The 15,764-nt window shown below is 32.4% G+C and overlaps 1 protein-coding gene across 1 annotated transcript in view; it reads left to right on the top strand.

The window, feature by feature from the left end:
* The window catches only part of LOC115876365, a 323,773-nt gene that overhangs the window by 216,788 nt on the left and 91,221 nt on the right, over nt 1–15,764 (top strand). The window lies entirely within an intron of this gene.

The following is a 15,764-nucleotide window of genomic DNA, read 5'->3' as shown; positions in this document are numbered from 1 at the left end:
AGGGACATAAAGGGCCATTACTACCGCTTTCCCGTTCAAAATATTCTAATAAGGTTGTGATGAGTTTTTTGCAACAACTATTAAGCTATCTTCTATACTTCGCACTAAAAGAAGTTCTAAAAAGAACAATGTTCGACTGCAACGTCTGCTAGTAAAAACCTTTAAGCTTAGTATCACCACAGATTATACAGATTATAAACTTTGTTTTTTCTTTATTGTTTTTCGTGGTTCCAATTTTCGGAATCGGGCACTAGTTAGATTACTAGTTTGCGCACATAGCACGCCCACTTATGGCCTCTAAAATTGTGCACAGCGCCTGACCGGCACAGTTTTTAGAGAGATATCGGAAAACCGAATAGCGTCATGCAGTATTTACGCGTACCTTATCATGGTTACGATATGCGCGAGTCAATTTTTAACGCAACACCCGCTAATAACCTTACCGCCTGACGTAATTTGCGGATCAATTACACCAAGCGCTATTTCTAAATAACGTTTAAAAATTGCTTAAATGGGCATGTGCGGGTATTTGACACCCGGGGCCGACCGGCGAGATCTTTTATTTTAGGTTATGTTTGAATTGTTTTGAATTATTACTTTAGTTTTATTTGATATTTAAGTAGCTGGGATTAGTTTTAATTAAATAAATATGGCCCAAAATATGGATTCCATCTCTTCCAATATTAAAGAACCTATAAAGAGGCTTAGGTATACAGCAGATGACGACTTAGCCCTTCTAAGAGAATTTGTTGCTTGTTGCCCTAAACGGACTGGCAGACGTTGAACAATAAAGCACTGGAAATAAGCACTTTAGCCCTTTAAGTTTAAATAGAGGACGCGACGCGACGGTTTATTAAAATTGTTATAAAAATATATAATTCTAATAAAAATAGATAAGTTATAATAAGTATTTATTAACACAAACATCCGATACGCTACTGAAGCAGGTAAGTCAAATTAACGTATCTAAATTCTTTGACATTTAATCTTTGACAAGTAATAAATAAAAGCTAAAATGCAAGAAAAATATATAATTTAGTTAATTTAAGTGAATTTCATAAATGATCGGTTTACTACACGTATGTATATTATATAGTCACTTACTAGCGAAAAGTTGTTCCATTATTTCACTCAATTTTTGCCGAGATCTACCGCACGCTACACAACCAACTATTTTAGTCTTTTTCGATAAATCGCGATAGTGTCACTGTTAATTTAAGTTCTGTCACAATTTCCATCTAGATTTACTACCTTTATACAACTATCAGTAGTAGAATAAATAATAAATAACATAAAATAAGCTCCGTAAAGACTGACAAATCCACAAAATTTCAAATCAAATTCAAATGTGTCAAATGAATCGTCAAACAGAACTGTCAAGGATCCCCACCCTAGAGAGCTTTTATGGTGGCTTTTCCGCCCATCATGCATGAATACATGGATAGCATTATGCTCCTTCCTTAGTCTTCTTATTCAAAGGTATACTTATAGGATACCTAATCTGTGGTATCACAAACAATTATCCATTTAAACCAAAAACTCGTGATACAAAACTAAAGTGTCAAAACGAATAACAATGTCAGGAACTATATAAATGAATGTGGCAACATGACATTTTTTACAGCAGAGCCACCACCTGAATTCCCAGCGGGAAATTTAAATTCCAGTTAGTCAGCCCGGCATCGAATATAATATGGATGGTTGGCAACAATGAATTTAAAAATCGCGCCCTCGATTACGTAACTAAAAGTTTAATTGGTATCGTTTATATATAAATTTGTGTGAAGCGGTTTTGAATTATTTTGATTAATCAATGCGACCGCTACCACCAACAACGCTCTATGTATTTTTAATGTGGTAACAGTTGCATCGATTAAACCAAAATATTTAAAAAATGCTTCAGGCAAATATAGGCAAACGACATATTTAAAAGCGGAAGAAAAATATTTTCAAAAACCTTAAAATATACAGGATGTTCCGTTGAAAAAAAGTGTAAAGTTTTCTTCATTTCCTGATCCTCTTTAGTTTATTTTTATTTCACTTTCTGACGGTTTGTGTAAAAAACCTTGAAACTTCCAGATTTAAAGTTTTTACTGTCTCCAATAAGTAAGCATTTCACCGTCTAATGAATTAGAATATCCCTAGTTGGTGGTTATACCATACAAATCATATTTATTTAATAGTAACAGATTTAAAGTCATTGAAAAATATTATGGTAATCAATTAAATTTATTATCTAATACCTATTTGCATTTATAAAATTAACTGGTTATTAATGACACGCTTTTTTTGCTATTGGTATTGTTTACTGTCTGATTACAAGTACAAGATCGAAGTTTAACAAAACTGGTTACACCGTAAATGTTTAGTTGTCCTTGAATCCGTTCAATTCACCCGAAAACGTGTCGCATTCGCTGTTGTTTGACCTAATTTTGTTTAACCGTAAATATTATGCTCAAATGTGTGCTAAAAACTTGCTTACATAGAATGTATATTATTTGATGATTCGGTTTTTTTAACTGACCTAAACTATTTACCTTTCCAATGGGATAGTCCAATCAGAATGTATTGGAAAAATATAAATTTCTTTGTGAAAAAACAAATACCTACCTATACAGAGTGCTACAAATTCGGGATACGAGCATTGGTATCTCGGTAACCGTAATAGATACGAACATGGGGCAAAAGCTGCGCTTTGGGATGTTCACCAGGATGTCATCTAAAAAGTTTAAAATATTTCAAAGATTGTTGAGTTTTTTGGAAAAAACGGATTTTTTTGAAAATCAATTTTATTTTTTCCTGCCGTTACTTTTTAGAAAATCAAAAAACTAATTGCACATTCTCTTAGCCACTTTATTAGGGCTATCTGATAGTATTTTTAGATTTTCAAATTAGCTGTTAATTTGTGAGATACAGAGGCCAAATTATTTTTTTTAAATACGGACCTGCATTTTTTATTTGAACAAAATTTATTTAAACTAATTTCTAAGTCTGGCTTTTTTTTTAAATATTTAATTTATTCATCGTTACAATATTGATAAACTTTCAAACTCTTAACGATGACGTGAGGTAAAACATTGAATGCGGAAAATCAAATGCAATAAAACAATAAAAAATAATATGAAATAAATAATATAAGTATAATATAATATAAACAATCAGTTCATTTCCCTGGAAGATGGATTGGAAATGGTAGAGCAGTATAATGGCCAGCGAAGTTCCTGGACTTGTCGCCATCGGGTGGGGGGTGGGGGGACATTACTTGACGGTCATTTCTAAAAGTGAAATAATAATAGTAATACATCTCAACATTTACAATAGAGTATCAAAATACATTCGGAAGTATAAGAAGAAAGTTCATAGAGCTATAGGTAAATTTTTCTTTTTCTTTATGCTTTGTCGATGAAGCTATTTTGGCTTTTTGTACAATAAAGCGTTGTTTATTATAAATAAAATTGAACGAAAAATAAATATTAATATTATGCAAATTATTAGATCGTACACTGAGATTTCAAATTCACAATAAAAAAAATAAAAATAACATCTTTAAATTACTGACCTGGATATTATTTATTTGAAGTTTTTTGAAGATGACAATGCAAACCAAACCAAATCAAACTTAGCGAGTAATTTTAATTTATGTTTTCTATAAACTATATCTAATTATTATAGAATGTAGTGATTATTGTATGTCGCTTCTTTTGGTACCATTCTAGATAAACAGGGCTGTCTCAGTTAATCTATAATGATAAATTGACAGTTTTTTCTCTCCCATATAGGCTACGTTTAAAAAACTCATCACGTCTAACGTGGACCAATACCGGAAAGGATTCCTTTCAAGTTCTTACACGAAAATATGGACCACTAACACAAAGAAGAAAAAATGCAAAGCTTCAGCAATCTGTTTCAGTTGAATCAGCACACGCCGCCTTCGCATCATCACGCTCAAATGACACCCCCGCAACATTCGCGCCCCCTGGGCTTCATGGGTCATTACCACCAGCACTTTTCCCACTATCATCCGACTCCTTCGCCTAGTATAAGTATCGAAAGCTATCCCGGTACCCCTTCGGACGATAGCAGTCCGTCTTTCAGTTCCTCGCTGGTGGAAAGTGCCAAAGAATACTCTACATCTCCTAAAGTATCAGTAGATTATAGCTCCTCTCCGAAGGATGGTAGGAGGCAATCTAGCCACCATCATCACTCGATCCAAGAACTGATAGGACACTTTAAAAAGAAAGTGCACAATTGGAGGTCGGAGAACGGATACCGGAGGAATTCTTGTAGTGAAAGTGAGGATGATGGGTTTAGAGGGAGGAGTAAATCGTTGGATTGTAATACGAAGCGTCCGGTTTTGAGCGATTGCGAGTCGACGTATCGGATTTATAATACTATTTTGAAGGAAGGTGAGTACTGTAGAAAAATACATTATTCTAAAATTAAAGTAAATCTGTAGAGTTTGAAGAGGTATAACGGTTTAATATAATATCACCATCATCATTTTCAGCTTATTTAAGAATTTCCATTTACGCTCACATATTTAGATACTCTCTTTGTAGTTGGACCCATTGTTGTCTGTTGTTGACTATGCGGGCCCAAGTTATTTCTGCTATTTTTCTAATATCATGGTCCCATCTCAGGTTTGGTCTTCTTCTAGGTCTCTTAATTCCTCGTGGGTACCATACTATAATGTTTGTGGTCCATCTGTGTCCGTCCTTCTTACCAAGGGTCCTGCCTATATTACCACTTGAGAGATTTGATTCTGTGGATGACATTTATTACCTGGATCTTTTGTGTTCACTCTATTATTTGACGATCTTTTTTGCTTGTTCCCAGCATATTTCGTTTCATTGAGCATTGTGCGACCTGCAGTTTCCTTATAATGTCCGTTTTAAGTGTCAAGGTTTTGCATGCATAGCTCATGACTGGTAGTTTTCTTCTTAGGTAAATGGCAATTCAAGAATGGTAATGGTAAAATGAAGAATTTAAGAATATATCGATCCAAGGTTCAAGAATTTAAAATTTGATGAACTGAGTTGAAACTGATTTTTTCATAGGTAATTTTTTAATGGCTTTAATGGCTAAGTCACTTGCTAGTGACAATACTCGTTTATACCTACTTATGAAATATTTATTTTTCTTATTTTGTATTACTAATACGTTTCATGGAATTTTTGCTTTTTCTTTCTATAAATATTTAAAATACGTATTCTTTTATCAGTTGTTCAATTTTAAACCTTTCATCTTATGTAGATGTTTTGTTAATGGTTTATGTCGCTAAATATAATTAATTATTAAATGCTATGCTAAACCGATTTTAACCAAATTTGGCACAAAAATACTGTGGCACCCGAGAATGTCGCCATTATTTTTTGGTGGGGGTTGGTAAGGGGGTATGGGAGGGGGTTAAACATTTTAAAAAATCGTAACTCCTAAATTACAGTAGCTAGCGAAACGCGGTTTTTAATTTAAGATTAGGAATAATATTTGCAACAAAATTTGTAATAACATCAAAATCAGCCACAGTCGCAGTTTTTGAGATAAAATAAAATTGGAAAAATGCCTTTACTTTGAAACTGAAAGAACTGCCTACCAACTTTTTATTAATATATTTTAGTATGGGCGGCTATACGTGCCCCCCGGCGCGGCGCGGCCAATTTTTATTTTATGTAATATAAGTAAAACAATATTTTTAAAAAGATACCACCAATTCATTCAAGTGAGCATCAAAATACAATATTTTAATAATACTATAAACGTTGTGACCAAATTTTGAAATAGATTGTTCAGTTTACATTAAATTTTAATAATCGATATTTTCAAACAACAACTATGCAAAAATTTGGATAAAACAATAATTATCTAGTTGCCATGCATCTGAATAGCTGAAGTGTCATTGTGATATTATAGAGAAATTCCAGAATATATTTTAAGTTAATCATGAAATCGAATCAGAGTGAACTGAAAATCTATTGGGAAATCACAGAAAACGAATGCATCTAGAGAGCTAACATTTATCTTTCAGCAAGCACTTTGCAAATTTATTCTATGCCAAACTTATTTCAATATTTATGACCTAAACAATTCCATTTATTGCTTGAAAATATTAAAACAATTACAATAAATTGTTAGGCCCAAATATTTAGGTGAGATACATCACAATATTTTGTACTTTGATTAATTCCATTACTATGACACTTAACTGAATTCTCTGATTTTTTGACATCAGTTTCTAAAATATTGTAGTTATGCGAAGAACAAATTAGCGATAAATAATTACCTAAAACATAGAGAGTAACTAAATATCATATAGTTTTAAATATTTTTTATATCGTTTTCGTTTATAAAATTGCGTCGTACTTTATATTTATTTATTTCTTATGCATAAAATTAATCTTTTATTGGATATGTTTTTAAACGGCATATTAATATTAATAGTAATAAACGTCTATAATAATTGAGGTGTGTTATTTAAAATACACTTTTTTACGATATCGTAAAATAGAGCTATATGCAAACTTGTTATTTTCATAACTACATAATTATAAAATATTTATTTTTCTTATTTGTATTAATAATACGTTTTATATTTTTTTAAACTTTTAATGTTCGGTTATTTATTCCTATTGGTTTGTAAATATTGATTTAAATAACATATTTTCCTGTAGTAGAATTTATCTCCACACATTATGTTTTACTGCATTTAATGCCATAAAGATGTTTGTGTAAGTAAGATACTCTGTAGCGTAGAGTTAAAATTGTTTCTGTTTTATATTGACACGTGAGAAGATTTTTTTTAAGAGACCTGTTTTTTGCCTATTTTTGTTGTTCATTATTCTAATAATTATTTATCTCTAGTGATAACGTAAATTTTTGTGCATTTATAATTTTATATTTATCAGTATTTGAATATTTTAATGAGAAATAGTAAAATCTGATTCAAAGGTAGAATGGTATTGTGAAGCGATTTATATTAAATAAAATTATTTGAATTCGGAGTATAAAGATGTTATATTTCGTTGCCTTACAAATGATGATCCATGACTTATCTAGATGCTGTTTTCCGCATCTAAATAAGTCATGTAGTTTAACTACTATAATTACTAAGTATATGTAGTTTATAACAAATTAGTCGTTCAGTAAGAGAGTAAAGCTTCATTCACAACCTCAATTAGTGGAATAAATTAGTGGTTTCAATTACACTTGTATACTTTTTAGTTTACGATCATTCACACAGCACAATGTCTAAAACACAATTAAAATTAATAGAATATCTTAGCAACAGCTTACAGTAATCAGTATCCATAGAGGAAGCCTAATATTTAGCTTATAAAACAATAAACTTAATAGACTTAACCACATTTTCTCTTGCTGGATGATAATCAAAGGCCAAAATGACACATTCCTTCCAAATTTTGAAGTATATTTAGAAGAACTAAAGCTTCGTTTTGAATGACACAGTTTTGGTTGCGGATAACATGGATGATTTACAACAGTTGGTTAGTATGGTCGGAGAATGTAATCAAAGAATGGGGCTGGCCATTATTGTATTGTATTGTATTTGACTAAGAGTGGGTCTCATAGGGGACCCTCCACTGAGGCCGCGAGGGCCTATTGTGGCTCAGTTTCTACAAGCTCGAATTTACAAGAGCGTCAAAGTTCATCCTCAAGACCCAGCCTCTTAATATAGGCCGTTATGTCTGAGGGCGATATGTCTCCTAGGTCTGATAGGTCTAGCATGGGTTTGCCAAACATCTCAAACCTGGTCCTGCTCCCAGCGGGGCAGGTACACATAACGTGCTTCATTGTTTCATCATCTTCCATACAGAGTCGGCATTCGGCGTCTTCCACCAGTCCCGTCCTCTGTAGGTGAGATCTCAGCCGGCAGTTCTTCTCAACGCGTTCCATTCCTACCGGCCTTTAGGAGTTCTCCTGTTCTATGTTTGGATGGCCCTGCTAGGATTTTCTTGGCATGCTCCATTCCGGGACTGTCATTCCAGTCTCGGAATGTCTCACCCCTAACCCATTCACAGAGCCTGTCTCTTGCGAGATTTTTAGGAACGCTAAGTGTCGGTTCTGGGCCCACGAATGGCGAGCCTGCACCAATTTTGGCGAGGGAATCAGCACGTTCATTTCCCTCTAGGCCGACATGTCCCGGTATCCATATTAGCGACACTTTGTTCCTATCTCCCAGTATATTGAGTAGTTTCTTACAATGAAGAATAGTCATAGACGTGCTTTTCGTTGCCTCAAGTGCTTTCAGCGCAGCTTGACTATTCGAAAATATGCATATTGTTTTCCCGGTGTATTGCTGTTCTACCAGCAGTTGCACACAGGTTTCAATAGCATGTAGCTCAGCTTGGAAGATCGTGGTGTGTTTTCCAAGACTGTGGTTTGGTTGCGATCTCAGTCTTTGGACTGCTGCAGTAAATTCCTGCGCCAGATCCTTTTTCGTTTTTGGATCCGTCCTGGATCCAAAGAGATCCGTTTGGACTGAGAGGATCCGTTTGGACTGAGCCATTAACACAAAGAAAACAAAATTCATGGTTGTCACGAGAGAGGTGGATGAGTTTAGAGACGTCAGCTTAACATACGAGGGAAAATTCATAGAACGAGTCAAAAAATTCAAGTACCTGGGAGCTTGGCTTCACGAGGACTGGTCATCTGACAGGGACATTAGGTGCAGAATCGAGCAAGCCCGGGGCGCATTCCTGAAATTTAAAAAAGTCTTCACCTGTAGCGATTTCGACCTTGAGCTTCGGTTGAGATTTGTGGAATGCTACGTCTGGTCGGTGCTCCTCTACGGCGTGGAGAGTTGGACACTAAAAGCAAATGCCATAAACAGACTGGAAGCTTTCGAAATGTGGATATACCGCAGAATCATCAAGATACCATGGACGGCCAAGATAAGAAACGAGGATGTACTAAGACGTGTTAATAGAGAACGTGAACTCTTCAACACTATAAAAAAAAGAAAGACCTGGGTCACGTCATGCGTAACCGTAAATACACATTTCTCCTGTTGATTATCGAGGGCAAGATCGAGGGCAGAAGAGGTTTGGGACGGAAAAAAATGTCGTGGCTGCGGAACATAAGACAGTGAACAGGCATTAGTAACATACAGACTTTGATCCACATAGCCAGAGATAGGGAAGCCATGGAAAATGTGGTCGCAAACATCCATTAATGGATAAGCAGAGAAAGAAGAAGAAGAAAGCTTCGTTCAGAACCTCGCAATTAGTGGATTAAATTAGTAGTTTCAATTAGCGTAAGAAGTTTGTTCTTTTAATTTCATGTAAGCATTCAGTTTAAATTAGTGGAAATCATTTTCAGTTAGTAGAAAAAGTTAACGAACTTTTGACTTTTCCACTAATTATACTTCAAAATTTGCGGGGAATGTTATTTTGGCCTTTGATTATCATCCGTCACTTTACACTTACACTAAGTCCGACTCTGTTTTTTAAATTATTTAATCTGATTATATTCATCGCAACAATATTGATCAGTGCTAATTAACATTGAATAAGGAAAATTGAGCCAATTGAAAGATTGAAATGAATAATATCGAGATCAGCAATTTAAAGATATTATTTTTAACTTTTCTTATTGTGAATTTGAAATTCTCAGTGTACGATCTAATAGTTTGCATCATATTAATCGTAGTTATTATGAATAAATTAACCTTCTACAAACTAGTTTCTAATGCTTTACATAGTCTATATGTTCGAAAGGGTTCCCACCCTCCCTATTGCACAAATTTATTTTTCGTTCAATTTTATTTATAGCTTTTGAATAGATCTTCTTATACTTTCGAATGCATTTTGTACTCTTTATTGTAACTGCCCAGATGTGTTGATTTCACTTTTTTGTAAAATTGGGGCCTGTCGAATTACTTGATGTCATCAGACAGTCCAGGTGCCTCGCTGGCTGGCCATTAAGTACTACTCTACCATTTCCAATCCATCTTCCGGGAAAATGATTTGATTGTTTATATTACATTTTATTTATATTATTTTTTATTATTTTATTGCATTTCATTTTCCGTATTCAACCCACATTACTGTTAAGTTTGAAAGCTTATAAATATTGTAACGATAAATATATTAAATATTAAAAAAAACAGAGCCGGACTTGAAATTAGTTTAAATAAATTGTGTACAAATTTCTAAAACAAAAAAAATATTAAGTGTGGCATATCATTGTACTCTGGAGAGCGAGTTCCTTCAAAATCTGAAATAAAAAATGCAGGTCCGTATTTAAAAAAATTAAGTTGGCCTCTGTATCTCACAAATTATCAGCTGATTTGAAAATCTAAAAATACTGTCAGATAGCCCTAATAAAGTGGCTATGCGAATGTGCAGTTGGTTATTTGATTTTCTAAAAAGTGTCGACAGAAAAAAATAAAATTGATTTTCAAAAATATCCGTTTTTTCCAAAAAACTCAGCAATCCTTGAAATTTTTAAAACTTTTTTGATGGCATCTTGGTGAACATCCCAAAGCGCAGCTTTACCCCAATTAAACTATGTTCGTATCTATTACGGTTACCGAGTTACCAATGCTCGTACCTCGAATTTGTAGCACCCTGTATAATATCGAACGTTGAATTTATTAAATGAGACATTTTTAATTATAGAAAATAAGTATTATGAAAAAAAAATTAGAGTTATTAGTTTTATCAAGAGATTGATGTAATATGATAGATGATGTGTGTGATAAAACCATAATTTCTAAAGTAATTATACTATAATTGGTCTATTATATTGTGGATTATTAGCTATTAATTACTATCACGTGAATAAAGCCTTTTAAACCTCTATATCTTTCCATTTTATATCTTTTTATTAGCATTATCTGTAAACATAGTGTATCGGTTGTATTCATCTGTAGAAATAAAAATACTATTAAGAACTACAATGTATAACCATGTACATAACATTACCATACAAAATTTGCCAGATGTGCCTGTTTTCCTCGTTGCTACAATTTACAATTTGTAAACGTGCTCATAAAATACGCAACACATGTAAGCACTGTAAATTTGAAAGTGTTATTAGCTACTATCGATATACCTATAAAACCACTGTGTTCTATTCTCTTCTCTGTATGTTTGAGATTAAAATGCGATGCAAGAATGTAGTCTAAATGTGTCTCCAATTTTGTTTTTATCGAAGTTTAATAGACACAATAATACAACACAATTCTGAGAAATTTTATTGCAAATAACAAGTTAATCATTTAAATGTCAAATACGAAAGAGAATGACCTAAGCTTCTGTAATTTGTTTATATTTTTCATTTAGTCTGATTGTACTGAAATTGTGGGAGTGGTGGTCTTGATTTTTTACATCCATTATATGTTAAGTTCTTATTTATGAAGTGTAATATACCGTATGATCGAAAAAAAAACGGAGTCCAGTTGGCTTGGAAATGAACATCAATGACATTCCCCATTTAATTTTACATACAAAATGACAGCGATCTTCATTTCATAGCCATCGCTGACGCCGTTTTTATTCGATCATACGGTATTAACTTACTGGACGTGTAAAATCTGTAGTGTTCATTTTGATTGGAAATGAGGTTTTTCTTGTCTAAGCTTCATTCAGAACCGTAATTAGTGGAATAAATTAGTAGTTTCAATTAGCAGAAGTGTGTTCCTGTAATTTTAATGTAAACATTCAGTTAGTAGAAAAAAGCTTCATTCAGAACCTCGTAATTAGTCGAATAAATTAGTGGTTTCAATTAGCGTAGAAGTTTGTTCCTCTATTCCCAATATAAAAGCATTCAGAACATCAAAATTAGTGGTTGTTATTTTCAGTTAATAGAAAAAGATAACAAAGTTTTAACTCTTCTACTAATTATACTTCAAAATTTGCGAGGAATGTCATTTTGGTCTTTGATTATCATCCTTCAAGAAAAATTTTGGTTAGAAATTAAAAGTTTATTGTTTTATAAGCTAAATATTATGCTTTCTCTATGGATACAACCGACTGCCGCAAGCTGTTGCTAGGATATTTTATTAATTTTAATTGTGTTTTTTTAGACTATAAAGTTTTAAGCTAAGGGTTATTAAGAATCTCGTAATAAGTGGAATAATTTAGTGGTTTTATTATCCTTTATACCTAAAAATATACGATCATTCACAATGTCTGAAATAATAGAATATTCTAGCAGCAGCTGTTAGAAAGCCTAGTAATAATCAAAGGCCAAAATGACACGTTGTGAATGAAACTTTAAGTACAAGTAGGGTTTTTTAAACCGGGATCCCGGTGTAATGTTTATCACAGAAATCCCGAAGGATCCGAAAATCTTGAAAAATGTAAATGCCCAATCTAAAATGATTCGACTTTATACACTTTACTCTGTCAAGGATCATATTTTATTTATACTAAGCAGAACGTCAATACCGAAGAATAAAAGTTATATTTCCGTGTTTCCTATATTTTTTTCTACAAAAAGAATTGTATTTTTTTTACTTACTAAATATGAATGTTACTTTGCTTTGTCTATTTTAATAAAGCTCTTTCCTCATTTTCTTTTTGATATATGTAGCTGCATTTTTATTAAATATTTCATTAGATTCAATTTCTCATTCTAATAGCCAATCTCGGCATCCCGGGGTCCCGCGATTATAGATTCTTATCCCCGGATTTCAAAACGCGATCACGATCCCTAAAATTGGCAACCCTCAGTACAAGGTATAATTAAATCCACTAATGTAATGTGTTAAATATATACAAGAACTAATTGGGATATTTTTTTAGAAAATCCTCTAAATACTATATTGCTTTTGTATGAATGGCGCATACAAATGGAATGACAGAAGGAAAATAAAATGGCACGTAGATATACGATTTTCTATATCTTGTCTCAAATTATTTCTTTTGTTCCGATTTGTTTCCATTTAAAGTGTTTTTCGATAAATCAATAATAAAATAACCTCACTTGTTTGGCGTTCTTTGGCCATCAACTCTATAATGAATTAATTTTCAATCTAAATTGACTATAATAAATATGTGCCTCCAGTGGGGAAATTTATCATCTTATATTTTTATACAGGATTTTTCTGAAGGACTTTGCTAGAAAGATCTCTAATTAATTAATTACGGTATTAAATTACACGTAAATTATGTTTCATCTCGATAGCTTTATCGTAAATTACACCCAATTAGAGCTTATTGATGAGAAATTGGTGTGAATAAACACTAGTTATAGCTTGGCAAGAGTGTCGTCACATAAAGAAATATTGCCTAGGACGAATAGACATTTTGTAAAATTCTCTATAATTTTATCTAATATTTAAAAAAAATAATAAACTATATTTAAAAAAAGAAGTTATTCAAAATTCGGCCAGGAAGCCTATTTTTAGGCCATTTATTTCTTTAAATGTCCAATTTGACAGATTCCGGAGAAGACGAGTTTTTTTTAATATACCGGGTGCGTCTCAAAAATGGCTCATCCCTATAACTTTTATTTTTCAGTTAAAAACTCGAGATTTAGTATGTTAGCATATAACATAAATTCGGATTGATTGACGTATTCAATTGTTTTCGGTCACTTCCTGTTTCACCGGAAATTACTACAACTTTTGAATTTTAAATGACATCCATGGTATTTTTTTCCTTTATTCGATAGAAAATAACACTGTGAATAGAATGACATATTATATGTCAACTTATTCGTAAAAAAATGGCTTTCCCAAATATGCTAATGAGCCACCCTCGTTCCATTTGAAAAAATTGAGATATGATTAAAAATACGATTTAATCATTTTCTAACTGGCCAGGATAATTATATTATACTATACTTTTTTTATATATATTATACTAACATACCAAATCTTGTTTTTTTATCTGAAAAAATTAAAAGTTATAGAGGTGAGCCACTTTTGAAAAATACCCGTTATTAAACTATACAATATTTAGAATTTATACACAGTTTAGTAAAAGGATGAAAAGAAAGCAATGTTCTTACAGAATTTCTCTTTAAACTAACCTTATATAGGTATAAGGTATTAAAAATACGACAGAAAAAAAAATATAAAAATGTTTTCAGTGATTTATTTTTAACACCGGGCAGCAGGAGGGCCTTTTTTCTAAAAATATTGCTACTTTGAGGTCTTTTACGGTATCGACAAGTCGCATTAAGTAGTAATGATCTCGCATAAAAAGCTTTTCACAGTACTTTAAAGACTTGTTCGTGCTCCCTTTGTAAAAAAGAGCTATTAACGGCAAGAAAACTCATTTTATTTTTAGTAATACGATTTTATCTTAGAAGAAGGGGAATTTTATGATGTATTTATGTTTTTAGGAACATATTCAGTACATGATATTTAACCAAATAATACCTACGTCCTTTAATATAATACCTTATGATCGAATAAAAACGGCTGGAATTGCCGAAACCGGTCACCAATGAAGATTTTTTTTGACAGTGGTTTGTGAGACTAGGTAGGTAGTATAAAATAAAAGTAGGCACGAATGCCAGAAATACTGCATAAGCGAGGACCGCGACACTTTGGAAGTTGGAACCTCGATTACAAAATCGCGGTATTTTTCTGGAACAGTCGCTATTGTAACGCGACTCATGTGGAACCGGTATTCCCATCACTACTAGCTAGAGTTGTAGCTAGAGTAGCTAGAGTATATCGAAATACTTTATAATTGTTTCAGAAACCTAAAATTAATTTTTCCTACCTTATGGGCAATTTTACTGATTCAATCATTTTGGGTATGTTTACAGCCATACACTTTATAAGTTCACAATGTAACATAATATTAGGGAAATTGAAGCATCATCTTTCAACGTAAATATATATTTTTGTTAACGTTTAAAGACCCTTTTTGCTACCCTCCAGCGAAAATATAGAAATAAAGCCTGCACGTGTTATGGCTTTTTGGAATACAATGTTTCGAAATAAGTAGATGTTTTTCAGAAATCTAATATCTTTGAAGATGGAAAAAATGGTTTGATAGGAAATAAAAATATTTCTGAAGCGACCAAACAATCCATTGTTTTTCTGAATGTTCCAGCACTGTACAGGGCGATTCACGGCCATGGCACGTTAGACGTTTATGGAGGTATTTAACCACTGATAGGATTTTTTTTGAAAATTTGGATTTTTGCATGAAGGCACCTGCTCCATCTGTCTAAATTATTTTCAGTATTACAGTGTTGCCCATTCATACTAAAAGTGATAGCTTTATCCTTGTTATTTTAAATGGTATAACACACCATATTATTATATTTTTCGAAACTACTTCCAATCTCTAATAGTTTTCGAGATAAAAATTAAAACATGTGTAAAATTGACAAAAACACGACCTTGAATAAGCATTGGTTAAGGGCATATTGAAAGCTGAAATTTAATTTAGAGGATAGGGAAAGTCGACATATTCGATCTGTCTAAACCAACCGATTGGATATCAAACAGGGAGGTTAGAAAAAATAATCATTTCGAATTGTCATAAAATCGTTCAAATTATTGTTATTTTAATTTTAAGCCTATACAATATATTATTTAAAAAATCGAAACCCAAATAAAATTGCTTTTCAAATTAATTCTAAACATATCTGTTTTCTTCAGTAAATCCATTTAAAAGACAATAATTTTATTATACTTGTTTCGTTTGAAGAAAATCGTTACCAGGACAAATATTCAAACTTTATAAGTATTAAATTAGTGTTTACGTGCTAAATTTCTAAAATTGTCATGGTAACGAAATTCTTGAAATGAAACTATAATAATTAATAGAATTAAGAAA

The sequence above is a fragment of the Sitophilus oryzae genome, unplaced genomic scaffold, assembly GCF_002938485.1.
Source record: "Sitophilus oryzae breed Bouriz unplaced genomic scaffold, Soryzae_2.0 scaffold_1432_pilon_pilon, whole genome shotgun sequence".
Taxonomy (NCBI): Eukaryota; Metazoa; Arthropoda; class Insecta; order Coleoptera; family Curculionidae; genus Sitophilus; species Sitophilus oryzae.
The sequence above is the reverse complement of the archived record's forward strand: the minus strand, read 5'-3'. Positions and strand labels throughout refer to the sequence as shown.